The sequence below is a fragment of the Spinacia oleracea genome, chromosome 6 (assembly GCF_020520425.1).
Source record: "Spinacia oleracea cultivar Varoflay chromosome 6, BTI_SOV_V1, whole genome shotgun sequence".
In the NCBI taxonomy this organism is placed as follows: domain Eukaryota; kingdom Viridiplantae; phylum Streptophyta; class Magnoliopsida; order Caryophyllales; family Amaranthaceae; genus Spinacia; species Spinacia oleracea.
The window spans coordinates 79142618-79156142 of NC_079492.1; positions in this window are offsets into that span (position 1 = coordinate 79142618).

Genomic DNA, 13525 nt, shown 5'->3' on the forward strand with positions numbered 1-13525 from the left:
TGGTTTAGTTGCTTTCATGATGCAACAACCACGATTTAAAATACTCCAATCAACTAAGACGGTGCATACTTCAAGATTCAACGATCAATCCCAACGAATAGTTCAAGCAATAATCAATAATCTCCCAATGCTAACAATTTGAACTCAACAATCAACAAACGTTAACCAATCTCAACAAGCAATTCAGATAATATTCGCCAACAACGACAACCATTTAAATCCAACAACCAACATTGACATCAAAATTCCAATTTTCTTTTCAAAATATTAGTCAAGTGAATAGACTTTAGAAAAATTGAAATTTTAATATATTTTGTGCACCACAAAGACCAGAATTTGGTTGCGAACTCACGTGAATTCCGCAAACGAGCACTAATACTACACAATTTGTCAATGCCCACAAAAAACCAAAAAAAGACCCCAAATTGATTTCAAAAATTAAGGTTTTAATTCATGAACCAAATAATGGTGAAGGAGGGAGATTTGAGAGGTGTAGTCGAAGGTGACATGAGGTGGTGCGCCGACCGACCGTGTGCAGGTGGTCGGCGGTGGTGAGAGAGTGGCGGGCTGGTGCTGTGGGTTCGAGCGAGGGAGAGGGAAGCTGGGCGAAGTGCGAAGGAAACGGGTGGGGTTTCTGCTGTGGCGTGGTGGTTGCTGGGGTGACGCGCCGACCGCCAGTGTGGCACGTTATCGGGAGGCGATGGTGATATTGGTGTTCGACGGATTATGGTGGTTGGAGGTGTGGAAGGCTGCGAAAATGGGATTGCGGTGTCGTGGGTGAGGGAGAGGGAAGCTGGGCGGCTCAGGTTTGATGGGCGACGGGAGGTGGTGCGGCGGTTCGGCGCCGGCGTAGGGTGGTAGGAGGCGAAGGACTGCTGCTGCGCGTGAGGGAGAGGGAAGGCGAAGGCTGGTGGTTGCGGTGTGTGGGTGGTGGGGGTGCTGCGGTGGTGTTGGTCGTCACTCGTCGTGGGTGAAGGCAGGTGGAGATTAAATATTTTTTAATTTTCTTTTTTGTTTGAATAATTGGAGGGCGGAAAAACCAGCGGGAGCGCTGGTTCGCCAACGGGCAAGGCAGAATGTTCAATATTGGATGCTCAAAGACCACCAGGCCCGCTGCGCAAGCGCTGGGTTTCGCGCGCTGCAGGATGAAGCCAGCGAGCACGCTGATCCGTTGCGTGCAGGCCCGTGTGCCCAGCAGCACATTGAGGCCCAAAGTTTGCAGGAATTGCTAAGCTTGTTGATGCATTTGAAGAGCTACACATTGCCACATTGCAATTCATCGGAATTTCCAAATTAACTTGAACTTATACCTATACATCCTAAAACAAAAAATCAAACATCACTAAACTCAAAAGTTAGAATCGTTAGTAAAATTAAACACAAAATAAATAAATACGATTAACGAAAACTAATCTAAAAATAAAATAAAATTATGAATTCAAGTGAACTCAAAGAAAAACAAAATCGTTAGTAAAATTAAACGCAAAATAAATAAATAAATAAATACGATAACGAAAAATAATCTAAAAATAAAATAAAATTATGAATTCAAGTGAACTCAAAGGAAAATATTTTGTGCTTTTGTTGTTTTTTTATTTTCAATAAATTAAGCAAATAGAAATAAAATACTAAATTAAAAATGGAAATAAATGAAGAAAATTGAAATGAGAGAAAGTTAGGAATCGGGTTGCCTCCCGATAAGCGCTCGTTTTAAGTCATTAGCTTGACTCCACTCAAATTGTTAATCAGAAGAATCCAACGCCTTGAGTAATTTATCAAATGCCCCTGCAAACATGTCATTGAGCACTACGTATGGCTTGAGTAAACCCAAATTAATCCTCGCAAATAGAGTATTAGATAAATAAGCACAAAAAATAAAATCAAAAGAAAAAGAATCAGAAGTAGAGGAAAAATCAAAAGAAAAAGAAAAAGGAGAATATTTACAACTTCCCTCTAATTGCTCCTAGGGCAATGTAAACGTTTTAGAATGAGCATCAAGGTCGGCAAGGTCAAATGTATCATGGAACGGAGACCTATTGATAAAGTACGAAAGACTTAACATAGGGGATGTAGGAAAAAGATCAAGCCTCCGCGAGAACGGGACATAGGCGGGAGGAGATATAGGCTCAACATTAATGCTTTTACCTAAAATTCCAACTTGGCGAACAAACTCGTCACTAAAATCGTCAACCAAAAGTTTCGCAACCAATGGTTTCTCAACCATCGATTCTACAACCATTAGTGGTTCTTCATCCTCCAAAGTCTCCGTTATATCCAACTTTTCCTCATCAGTACAAAAACTCAAATGATAACCTTCCTCTAATGAACTAACATTCTCAACAAATCCACCATCATCATCATCATCATTATTATAAAGGATTTTCATGTCACAATAAGATGGTTCGAGTTGGAAATTTTGCATATCAAATCGAAGGAAAGGGTTGACAGTATTAACATATGACTCGTTATAGGGACAAAGAGAAGTATCATGGTCATGACAATGACAATAAGAACAATAATATGGGGGAGGGGTGTGAGTTTGAGGAATAGCAAAAGAGAAATTTTGCAGAGTAGGTTCAACAAACATTCTCATTTCCCACTCATATGTATCCCTAGCTAATTGCTCAATCAAATCCCAACACTCTTCTGGAGTCTTCTCCACAAATATATAACTACTCATGGAATCCAACACCAATCTTGTATCTTCATTTAATCCCTCATAAATCACCATACATAGTTCCCATTGTTCAAAAAGATGATTTGGACCTAGAAAATCTCCAAGCCTATAATAATATCTACAAAACACTTCATTCTCAAATTGAGGAAAACAAATAGAAGCCATTTTATATTAAAGAAAAAAAAGGAAATTATATACACAAACGAAAAAAATATATACAATGTAGCCTCACCAAAAATAAAAGCTAAAAAGAAAAATAAAACCGTCTCCTCGGCAACGGCGCCAAAATTAGATAGGCTGTCGTACACCTGTCAAAAATAAAATCCTAGCGAAACCTCCTAACAATGCAGTAGGGTAAGCAGGGTCGAATCCACAGAGAGATGGCTATTTAAATCTAGCTTTCAAGGTATGGCGAAACTAACAATGTCACGAAATTTAGGATTCAATGTTTAAACTAAAATAAATAGAAAAATAAACTAAAAGATCTAGGGCAACGGTTCACCATGTTCATAGTTCAGAATCAATCAAAACATCATCAACAACTCAAATATTCAAATTATCTAGAGCACAAGTTAATCCTACGGTCGGGTCTTAACACTCTCAATTCAACATATGCAGTACGATCGCTAACATAATCAGAATTGCTAGTTGTAGGTAAGCCTCTAAAATTCGATCTTTCGATTTTAAATCCTATTAGCATGATTTAATCAAACAATTGATCAGATTGCAAAGATTAACAATATAAACCTAATCAACTAGAAATATCAATGAATAATCAAACCATCAACAATAATAATAAAGATTCATAATATAAACATGTATTCCCAAACCCTAGAAAGCGAACTACTCAATCATGAAACGAACAATGAAAATCAAATCTAAGAATGAAAACATAATTAAAAGCAATAAATAAAATAAAAACGAAAATCAATAATACCTCAAAGAATTACATTGATGAAGTATGTAGAAAAAAACTAGGGTTCATGAAAAAGAGAAGAGAGAAAAAGAGGGTGAAAAAAGAATTCTAAGGGAACTAAAAAGCATTCGGAAAAATAAAAGCATAAGGGAAATAAAGCAATCCCTTGAAGTATTTATATGCTTCCTAAATTCTAAACAAAATAGGAATAAATAACAATTACATAAGCTAAGATTTAATTGGACGATCATGAAGACCAAAACACGCGCGGAATTCACTTGGGCGCAGAAACCAGCGGGCCCGCTGGTTGGTCGCTGGTTTTCGCGCCCAAGGAGGAGAGTTGGGCCTGCGTTTTGGGCCGTGGGCGAATCGGATAGTCGAGCCATCTTGCTTATGTCATAACTCTTGTTCTACAATGCCTATAAGGACGTGTGACCTGTCGTTGGAAAGCTCTTGAAGTCTACTTTCTAGCCCAATCAAAATTGTCTCATTCCGACATGTAGAACTTGATATATCATCAAAAGAGTGAACGCTCGTCCCTTTTGTTGCTTGGAAAAATAGCGTTTAGCTTCGTTGTTGACTTAAAATTATCCCTAGAGACATGCAATGATCCTCGAGTCAACATTCCATCCGTTCATCATCCAAATCAACTCATAACACTCCGAAAGCATCCAAATGACCGTAAAATCACCTGAAACATTAAGAAAACACAAACGGGGCGTAATAGAGTACGACAACGATAACTTATGCAAATGTGATCCTAAATGCAACTAATTAAAATGATATAAATGCCTAATAATGCAACCTAAATGCGCCTAAAATACCCTATACAAATATGACTCATCACGCAACCGCATGAACTGCCTTGCCTCTCCCCATCTTTCTCGGCCTGCTGTGCATCACCGCACATGCGCCTCCTCTTTTCCTTGACCGTTGTCGCGCCCCCGACCACTGTTGCCGGTTGGTGTGTTTCCTCCTCTTTATGATTATTTTTTATATTTGTTTTGGGATTATATTTCTGAATAATTAAATTAGTGATTTTGATGGTTTAATATTGGAGATGTAAATTATTTAATGGAGTTGGAATTTTCAGATTTGATTTGATTAATAAGGCATGGATTTTTATTGGATTTTAATAGTTTTATTTATAATTCATAAATTAATTAAAAATATATGATTGATTGAATAACATAATTAAATGGTAATTTTAATTATGATAATCAATTACAATTTTCATATTGTTTATGAACGTTAAACTAATGTTTTTAATGGTTTTATGCATAAAAATTATTAATAATCATTCTAGGGATTCGAGTAATTAATTAGAATTATTATTTACGTTAAAAATGATTATTTTTTAATTAATTAAAGTGATTTAAAACTAATATATATTGCTGGAAATTTAATGAACATGGTGACTAATTACGGTTATTATTTAATTATAGGAGGAGCTATTTCTAGTTGAATGGGATGGAATCACAAGGTGGCCCCGTTAATTAAGTACGCAAGGTACGTACAACTCTAGGGCAACCCAAATCGTTCATGTATACATGTTATATAAGTATTGTTGTGATTCATGATTACTTGGATTGTGGTTCATTCATGTTTAATTGTATAGCAAGCATGTTAATGTGGTTTATGTTTGTTGAATTTAAATAACAAGCATGTTGTCCAAGTATGGTTTATACATGTATGATTTTATATGCATCCAAGGAGGTTATTTATGTTAGTACTTAAAGGTCAAACATGTTAAAGAAGTTTATTTATGCTACGGACTTTATGGTCTAGCATTCAAGGGAAGCCTAAGTTTATTCGTGCCTAGTTGCACAACCCTCATGTTAACTTGGTCATGTTCGGACTCACATGCTAATAATTATGTTGAGAAGGGAAGGAAAAAGCTAGGAGCTATTAGTGTCTTTATGACACAACCCTCGTGTTAACTTGGTCATGACGCGGGTCACATGTTAATATAATCATGCTGAGAAGGAACAAGGTAGTAATTAATTGAGTCAAATATTATTTTATCACAAGTCATAAGGATTCTAAAAGAAGTAATATTTGTTGTTTAATATAAATTAATGTTGTTTTCTTTGATTGTGTATCGAGTTGACCTTTGAATAAAAATATTAATAAACGTAAAGTGAGAGTGTGTTACTCGGATGAACACTACAAAAGGGGACGAATTGTAGTGTGGGAACTTGAAGCTAATTTTCGCGGAATTTAAAATTAAAAAGCTACAGAACTTAAAACAAGTGCAAGAGAATTTAGCGAGGAAACATTTCAGTTCCAACTTGAAAATAAAAATTCGACCCACTAGGGATTTAATTAAAACTCTTTCACTAAAATGGCAATAACTCTGTTACAATTTGAGACACTACAAACAACTTGAATTCCCCTATTAATTCAAGTTCCCCCAACAATTTCCTCAAGCTACTACGCTCACTCAACTTCAACTCAGAAGTTGTTCCCTCATCTCATGGACTTAACTCAAGTCTGAACCTCAAGGATTAACTCGACCTTTTCAAAAGAATGATTTAGTTACAAGATTAATAATACTCCAGTGTATATCAAGAAAGGAAGTTAATAGGAACTTTTAGACACTTAGATGATCTGATCTTTTGGGAGCAAATAAAACTTAAAAAACTCTAAACCATTTTTCTCAATAAAATCATGTCAATTAACAAAGTGAACTATTTATAGAAAAGCTCAGCGTTTTTCTTAAGCAACCAACAAGTCAATCCTAACCACATTCCCTAAACTCAAGGCTCGAACCAGCTGACTAGTTTGTGAGGTAAAAGTGGTGGAGTGGTAACCAAGTTTCCCTAGATTTTCTTAAATAATTTTCTAGGCAAAAACGCTAAGTAAAACCATGATTTGTTACTGCTTTAATATGACGCAGTTCCTTAGTTTTTCAGCTTAATTAACACGCAACTAACCAAGAGAAAAATCAAGGAACAAGAAGATCAAAGTTTCATGAAAATCAAAATCTATATTTAAATTAAAATTCATTGTTTTTCAACTAAAACTGTTTAAACTTAAAAGGTCATAAAATACTAATATAAATCTAATAAATTAAAATACTCCTAAGTTTCTTTGCTCATGTCAATCATATGCCACAAAGTTCCTGTAAAACTTTCTTTCTAAACACTTACACATATCCCAAAAATAACTCTATTTTTAGTCTTCAATCTTCTCATCTTGAAGCTCCTTTTAGCAGCTTCAGTCTTATGTTCCCTTACATGAAATCTTCAAAGTCCCTTCTCTGAATCATAAGATCCTTTATATTATTTGATAGTTCTTCAAGTTCCCTTGCTTGACCATCTGCATGAAGGAAATAATGCCCTTGGTCCAAGTATGCATTCTATGTTAAGTCTAATAAATGCGGTTCAGTATTAATTAACAAGTTAATAATTCAGTGAGATCAAGTGAGCTGAATGCCTAGCTAGAGGCCGCTTCAGTTCAAGTGGAATTAATGATATTAATCCACAGCTTACTCTTGACTGAACCCGTAGGGTCACACAAATAGTACGTAAACGGATCAAGTATTTAATGGCATTAAATACTCCAACTATGGATATTCGGAATCGACGGATCTTGGTTTCAGTGGGAGCTGAGATCGTCACAGGCAAGAAATGAATACTCCGAAAACGATGATATTGCCGGAAACGGAAATATGGATCGTATCGGAAATATAAATATTATCTAAGTCGTAGATGTTGCCGGAAACGGAAACATGGTACGTATCAGGAAATATTATCGGAAATGGAAATATTGCCGGAATCGGAAATATTGCCGGAAACGGAAATATTGTCAGAATCGGAAATATTATCGGAATCGGAAAATAATTCCGGAAACGGAAATATTAAATATTTGTTCGAAACGGAAATTATTTCCGGAATTGAAAATATTAAATATTGTTCGTATCGGAAATAAATTCCGGAATCGGGAATTTAATCGGAAGCGTATCGTACGAATAAGCATCGGACGAGGCCTGCTGGACGAGAGCCCAGCACGAAGCCAGGCCATCGCCCAGCAAGCCAAGCGCGCCACACGAACAGCCAAGGCCACGCCAGGCCCAGCGCAAGGCCAGGCCCAGCAGGCCGTGGCAGCGCGCACAGCGCGCGCAGCGCGCGCAGCTGCGAGCAGTGGGCTGCGAGCATTGCTGCAGCTCGCGTGGGCTTGTAGCTCGAGTGGGCCGTGCGGCCGTGTGGGCTGTGCGCGGGCATGGCCTGCACGCTTGCGGGTCATGCTCGCGTAAGTGTTTGTGTTCGCATACGAAACCTAAAACGTGCAGAATTCGTTTAATGATTAAATTCCTAATTCTATTTGATAAATTAATTAAATAAGAGTTTTATTATAATTCTAATTTAATTAATTCGTATCCTAATAGGATTCCAATTCTCTTTCAATACCCCTATAAATATGTGGCCTGGGTTCACAATTTATAAAGAGTTATTCAAGTATTCAAAGTGAGTTTTTGAGAGAAAAATTCAGTCACACATCTTGCTCAAAAGTGCCGAAAATTTATAGTACCTTATGGGCGATTCTAGTTGGTCAATCTTAAGGCGGATCCGAACGTGCTGTGGACTATCTACGGAGGGACGACACTTGGAGTCCTAAAGACTTGTTCTTGTTCGGTTCGGGCGCAGCTAGGGAAGGCACGCAACAAAGAGTATGCATCTAAACTATGCTATATGATTATGTGTAAATAATATGTATTCCTGGCTTAATGGTTGTTTCCGCATGATTTATGAATTGTCATATGTATCATAACCTAACAGTGGTATCACGAGCCTCTTATTATTTTCATAATCTAAATTGCATGAACATGGTTAAATATTACAAATTTGCAAGAATTAAAAGGGGTGATTAATTTTCGTAATTGTTAATTAATTGCAAATTGCGTTTATTTAATTATACGTACGCAGTTTTTCGGCAGTTTCTTCGTTACTCATCCAAATCGAGTGATTTTTGTGTCAATTCCGCATGTAAAAGGCATTCTAAAATTTTGACAAAAATAGTGTTTTTCTGCCGAACCCAGAATTCTCAAATTCGAAACCTAACTATGACTTTTCGAAGGTTTTAGTTTTTCGAATGCAAAATTTCGTAAATTTAAGATGTTAAATTAAATATTTGCGATTCTTGTTGATAAATCTTGAATTTTTGATTGACCTACTGTATATGTTTAACAAGTTTGAATGCCTAGCCTTGTTAATTATGCAATCTAATTTGTAATTATGATTAATTAGTTGAAAATTAGAATAATTTAGAATTAATTTGATTTTCATAATTAATTATAATTTAATTAGAAACCTATGATTAAAAACCACCATAAAAATTGTAAATTTATGATAAATTTTAAATTTTTATGACCTAGTCTTGAATCCATGATAATCGGAAATCAATTGAATAATAAATTTTCGATTTTTCGCCCTAAAATTATGAAATTAATATTAATTTATTAATTTGTCATTAATTTTAAATATAAATTTTTAATTTTCAATGCGATTCGTTCATATAACTTGCACGCACAAAGCAATGGACGCTTCGTGTTACCCTTAAGGGGTGTTGTATAGTGCGGGCATGCGACGACGAGCAAGGGAGCTCGTCGCCCGTGCGGCACGAATGCAATGAGCAAGGGCATGGTGCACGAGCACAAGGCAGCAGCCCTGCCTTGTGTCGTGGGCCACGAGCTATGGACGAATGGGCATGGGCGAAGGCAAGGCACGGCAGTCGCGTGTGGGCGGCAAGCGAGCTGCGCCACAACGCGCACTGCCTCGCGCAAGCGCGCGCAGCCTCGCGCGCAGCGAGCGCAAGCTCGCGTGCCACGAGCGCTGCGCCCAGCGTCGATCGCGCGCAGCGAGCAATTGCTCGCGCACAGCGAGCGATGGCTCGCGTGCATCGAGCGCTGGAGCGCGCGCAGCAAGCGCTGGCGAGCGCGCACAGCGAGCGATGGCTCGCGTGCATCGAGCGCTGGCGCGCGCGCAGCGAGCACCAACTTGTGCGATGGCTTGCGATGGGTAGATGCAGCAGCTATGCGACGAGCGCATGGGCTGCGCGCACATGGCCAGCGATGGCTGTGTGCGTGTGGCCCATGGGCGTGCGATGCGTAGGGTGTTTGCATTACGATTAGATCGTTTTGAATGTTTAATTTGAAATTTTCAGTTTACGTAATTTTAATTAATTTTAAAATTAATAATTTAAATTATTTTCTTGGATTTTAATTTTGAATATTGTAATTATAATAAATTTTATTTATTGTAATTATTTTACTAAAATTAAAATCATGAATTAATTTAAATACGACTGAAATCAAATTAAAATTTTTGGATTCAATTATAAATTTATATGGGCTTTAAATTTTAATTAAATTTGTATGTTTCCGGTTAGACTTGAAATACATTTTTATGTTTAAAATTAGTAAAGCATATGAATTTATTGGTTTAAGTGGGAGCGCTTTTTAGTCATAAACTCTTGATTAGGTCTACGAATCCTTAAGGTTAAAACAACTTGATTAGAATTAATAAGGACTGAATAATTGGTAGATTATTGGTGCCCTTGATTAATTGCTGCAAATGTTTACGTGATGCATAATGTGTTTTACTAACCAGCTATGTGGGCCATTCATGATAATGAATGGGTGAATGGTATATATTGTATATGTACTGTTTTGCAGGTTATGAAGTGACTAGTATGGCCCAAATAGGATAGAAAATATGGTCTGCGTACCATTAATTTGAATGTAATTGGTCTAAAGTACCAAAGTTGTTTTTCAATTCAAATATGGTCTGCGTACCATCAAATAGTTGTAATTAGTTTTAATTATAGCTTATCCTATTTGAAGAAAATGGTGCCTCCCACGGAGATTTTCAAGACGGACTTTGAAGTTAAAGCATCAAGATGAAGTCGGGCCATACTAGATCACATTTATCTTATGCATGCTTTAAGTTATTTATTGCTTTAAATATGTCTTAATTATGCATGAGATTGTGGCTTGATTATGTTGCATGATTAAGGATTTTAGTTCACTTAAAATCTAACCAACATAGTAAGAGCCTTAAGTTCCAAACTTAAAAATTGAGTTAAAAGGTGCCATGCCAAAATATACACTTGCTTGGATATCCTTTACATCAATCTAGTAATAGTTTTCGCTCAGCGAGGTGTTACTTATTGGTCCTAAAGGGGCAAGGTACACAAATAATTGTTAGTACATGTTAGTTTTGGTGAAACTCAACGATATAAGTAAGGAGTCCTTTTATGTCGTGGTAAAATCGATAGGTTTACCTAATAAGTTCTTAGACGTACCTATCAACCAAGAATAGTTTCTAGACTATTAGCAAAAGGCTTTTGCTTACCTAAGATGTTTTAGGATTAAGTCGACAAACTGTGCTTAGTTCTTCAATGATTTTAGGATCTTGGAATCATTTTATTCACACCTGCCGGAACACATAACTTGAATAAAATGCTTAATAAACATTGAATTATGCATGTATGCTAGAATTTAAGTTTATTAAGAGAAACTGTGAATGGTTATTTATTTGTTTATTCTTTTCAATTGTAGTTTTTAATATGGCAAACAACAATTCATTCAACATTCGATCAATTCTCGAAAAGGAGAAGTTGAACGGGAAAAACTTCCTTGACTGGCAAAGGAACTTGCAAATAGTTCTTATGCAGGAAGAAAAGGAGTATGTCCTAGATGAGGCGATGCCCGAAGCCGCAGGCGACGGGGTCACTCAGGCAGCCCTCAATCGTTGGATTGATGCCAACAAGGATGTGAAATGTCTAATGCTCGCCACCATGAGTGCGGATCTGCAGAAAACGTTCATCAACTCAGATGCTTTCACAATCATCAGTGAGTTGAAGAACATGTTCCAAGATCTGGCTCGAGTCGAAAGATTCGAGACTCATAGGCAAATTCTTGAGACCAAGCTTAAGAAAGGCGAGCCCGTAAGTCCACATGTTCTCAAAATGATTGGACTCATTGAGAATATGAGTCGGCTGGATCAGCAATTTTCTCAGGAAATGGCTATAGACACCATCCTCCATTCTCTTCATAGCGGGTATGATCAGTTCAAACTGAACTACAGTATGAATAGTCTGGACAAAACGCTCACTGAGCTTCACGGTATGCTGAAGACCGCTGAAAAGACGCTCAAAAGTGATAAGCAGGATGTGCTTATGGTGCGTGGGGGCAAGTTCAAGAAATCTGGAAAGAAGAGGAATGCTAAGAAAGGTGGCAACAAGGCCAGCCCAAGTAAGCAAACTGGCGCCAAATCTGTAAAGAGGAAGGTCAGTCAACCCACTTCTGAATCCGAATGCTTCTACTGCAAGAAGAAGGGGCATTGGAAGAGAGATTGCTTGAAGCTAAAGGAAGATCAGAAGAACGGAACAGTCGTTCCATCTTCAGGTATTTTCGTTATAGACTATATACTTGCTAATTCAACTTCTTGGGTATTAGATACAGGTTGTGGCTCACACTTATGTTCCAATCCACAGGGACTAAGAAGAAGTAGAAAGTTAAGCAAGGGTGAAGTCGACCTACGAGTGGGAAATGGAGCACGGATTGCTGCATCAGCTGTAGGAACTTACTTTTTGTCGTTGCCCTCCGGGCTAGTTTTGGAACTGGAAGAATGTTTCCATGTTCCAAGTCTTACTAAAAACATCATTTCAGTTTCTTGCTTAGATGCTAAGGGATTTTCCTTTTTAATAAAAGACAATAGTTGTTCGTTTTATTTTAAAGAGATGTTTTATGGATCTGCTAGATTAGTCAATGGACTTTATTTATTAGATCACGACAAACAAGTATATAACATAAATACCAAAAAGGCCAAAAAGGATGATTCAGATCTCACCTATCTGTGGCATTGTCGATTAGGCCATATAAACTTGAAACGCTTAGAAAGACTTCAAAAGGAAGGAATTCTAAGAACCATTTGACTTAGAGGATTATGGTAAATGCGAATCATGTTTACTTGGCAAAATGACAAAGCAACCTTTCTCTAAAGTTGGAGAAAGAGCAAATGAACTATTGGGTTTAATCCATACAGATGTATGTGGACCAATGAGTACAAATACTAGAGGTGGTTTCAGCTACTTTATCACTTTCACTGATGACTTCAGTAGATATGGTTATGTCTACCTAATGAAGCATAAGTCTGAATCCTTTGACAAATTCAAGGAATTTCAGAGTGAAGTAGAGAATCAATTAGGCAAGAAGATTAAGGCACTGCGGTCTGATAGAGGCGGTGAATATCTGAGCTATGAATTTGATGACCATCTGAAAGAATGTGGAATTCTATCAGAATTGACTCCTCCTGGAACACCACAATGGAACGGTGTGTCGGAACGGAGGAACAGAACCTTGCTAGACATGGTCAGGTCAATGATGGGTCAGGCCGAACTTCCATTAGAATTTTGGGGACATGCACTAAATACAGCTGCACTCACTATAAATAGAGCTCCGTCTAAAGCTGTCGAAAAGACTCCATACGAATTATGGTTTGGAAAGCCTCCAAATGTGTCTTTTCTTAAGATTTGGGGATGTGAAGTATACGTCAAACGATTAATTTCAGACAAACTTCATCCAAAATCTGACAAATGTATCCTTGTGGGCTATCCAAAGGAAACAAAGGGGTATTACTTCTACAATACATCTGAGAACAAGGTGTTTGTTGCTCGAGATGGTGTCTTTTTGGAGAAAGATCACATTTCCAAAATGACAAGTGGGAGAAAAGTAGACCTCGAAGAAATTCGAGTCGAACAACAAACTCTAGAGAATGCTCAAGATGACATTCAGGATGAAACTCAGAGATCTTTAGAAGAATCTGGTGAGAATCATGGTCAATCTAGAAATGTTACCCCGCGTAGATCGCAAAGATATAGATCTCAACCGGAAAGGTACTTAGGTATTTTGACGAACGAGAGCTATG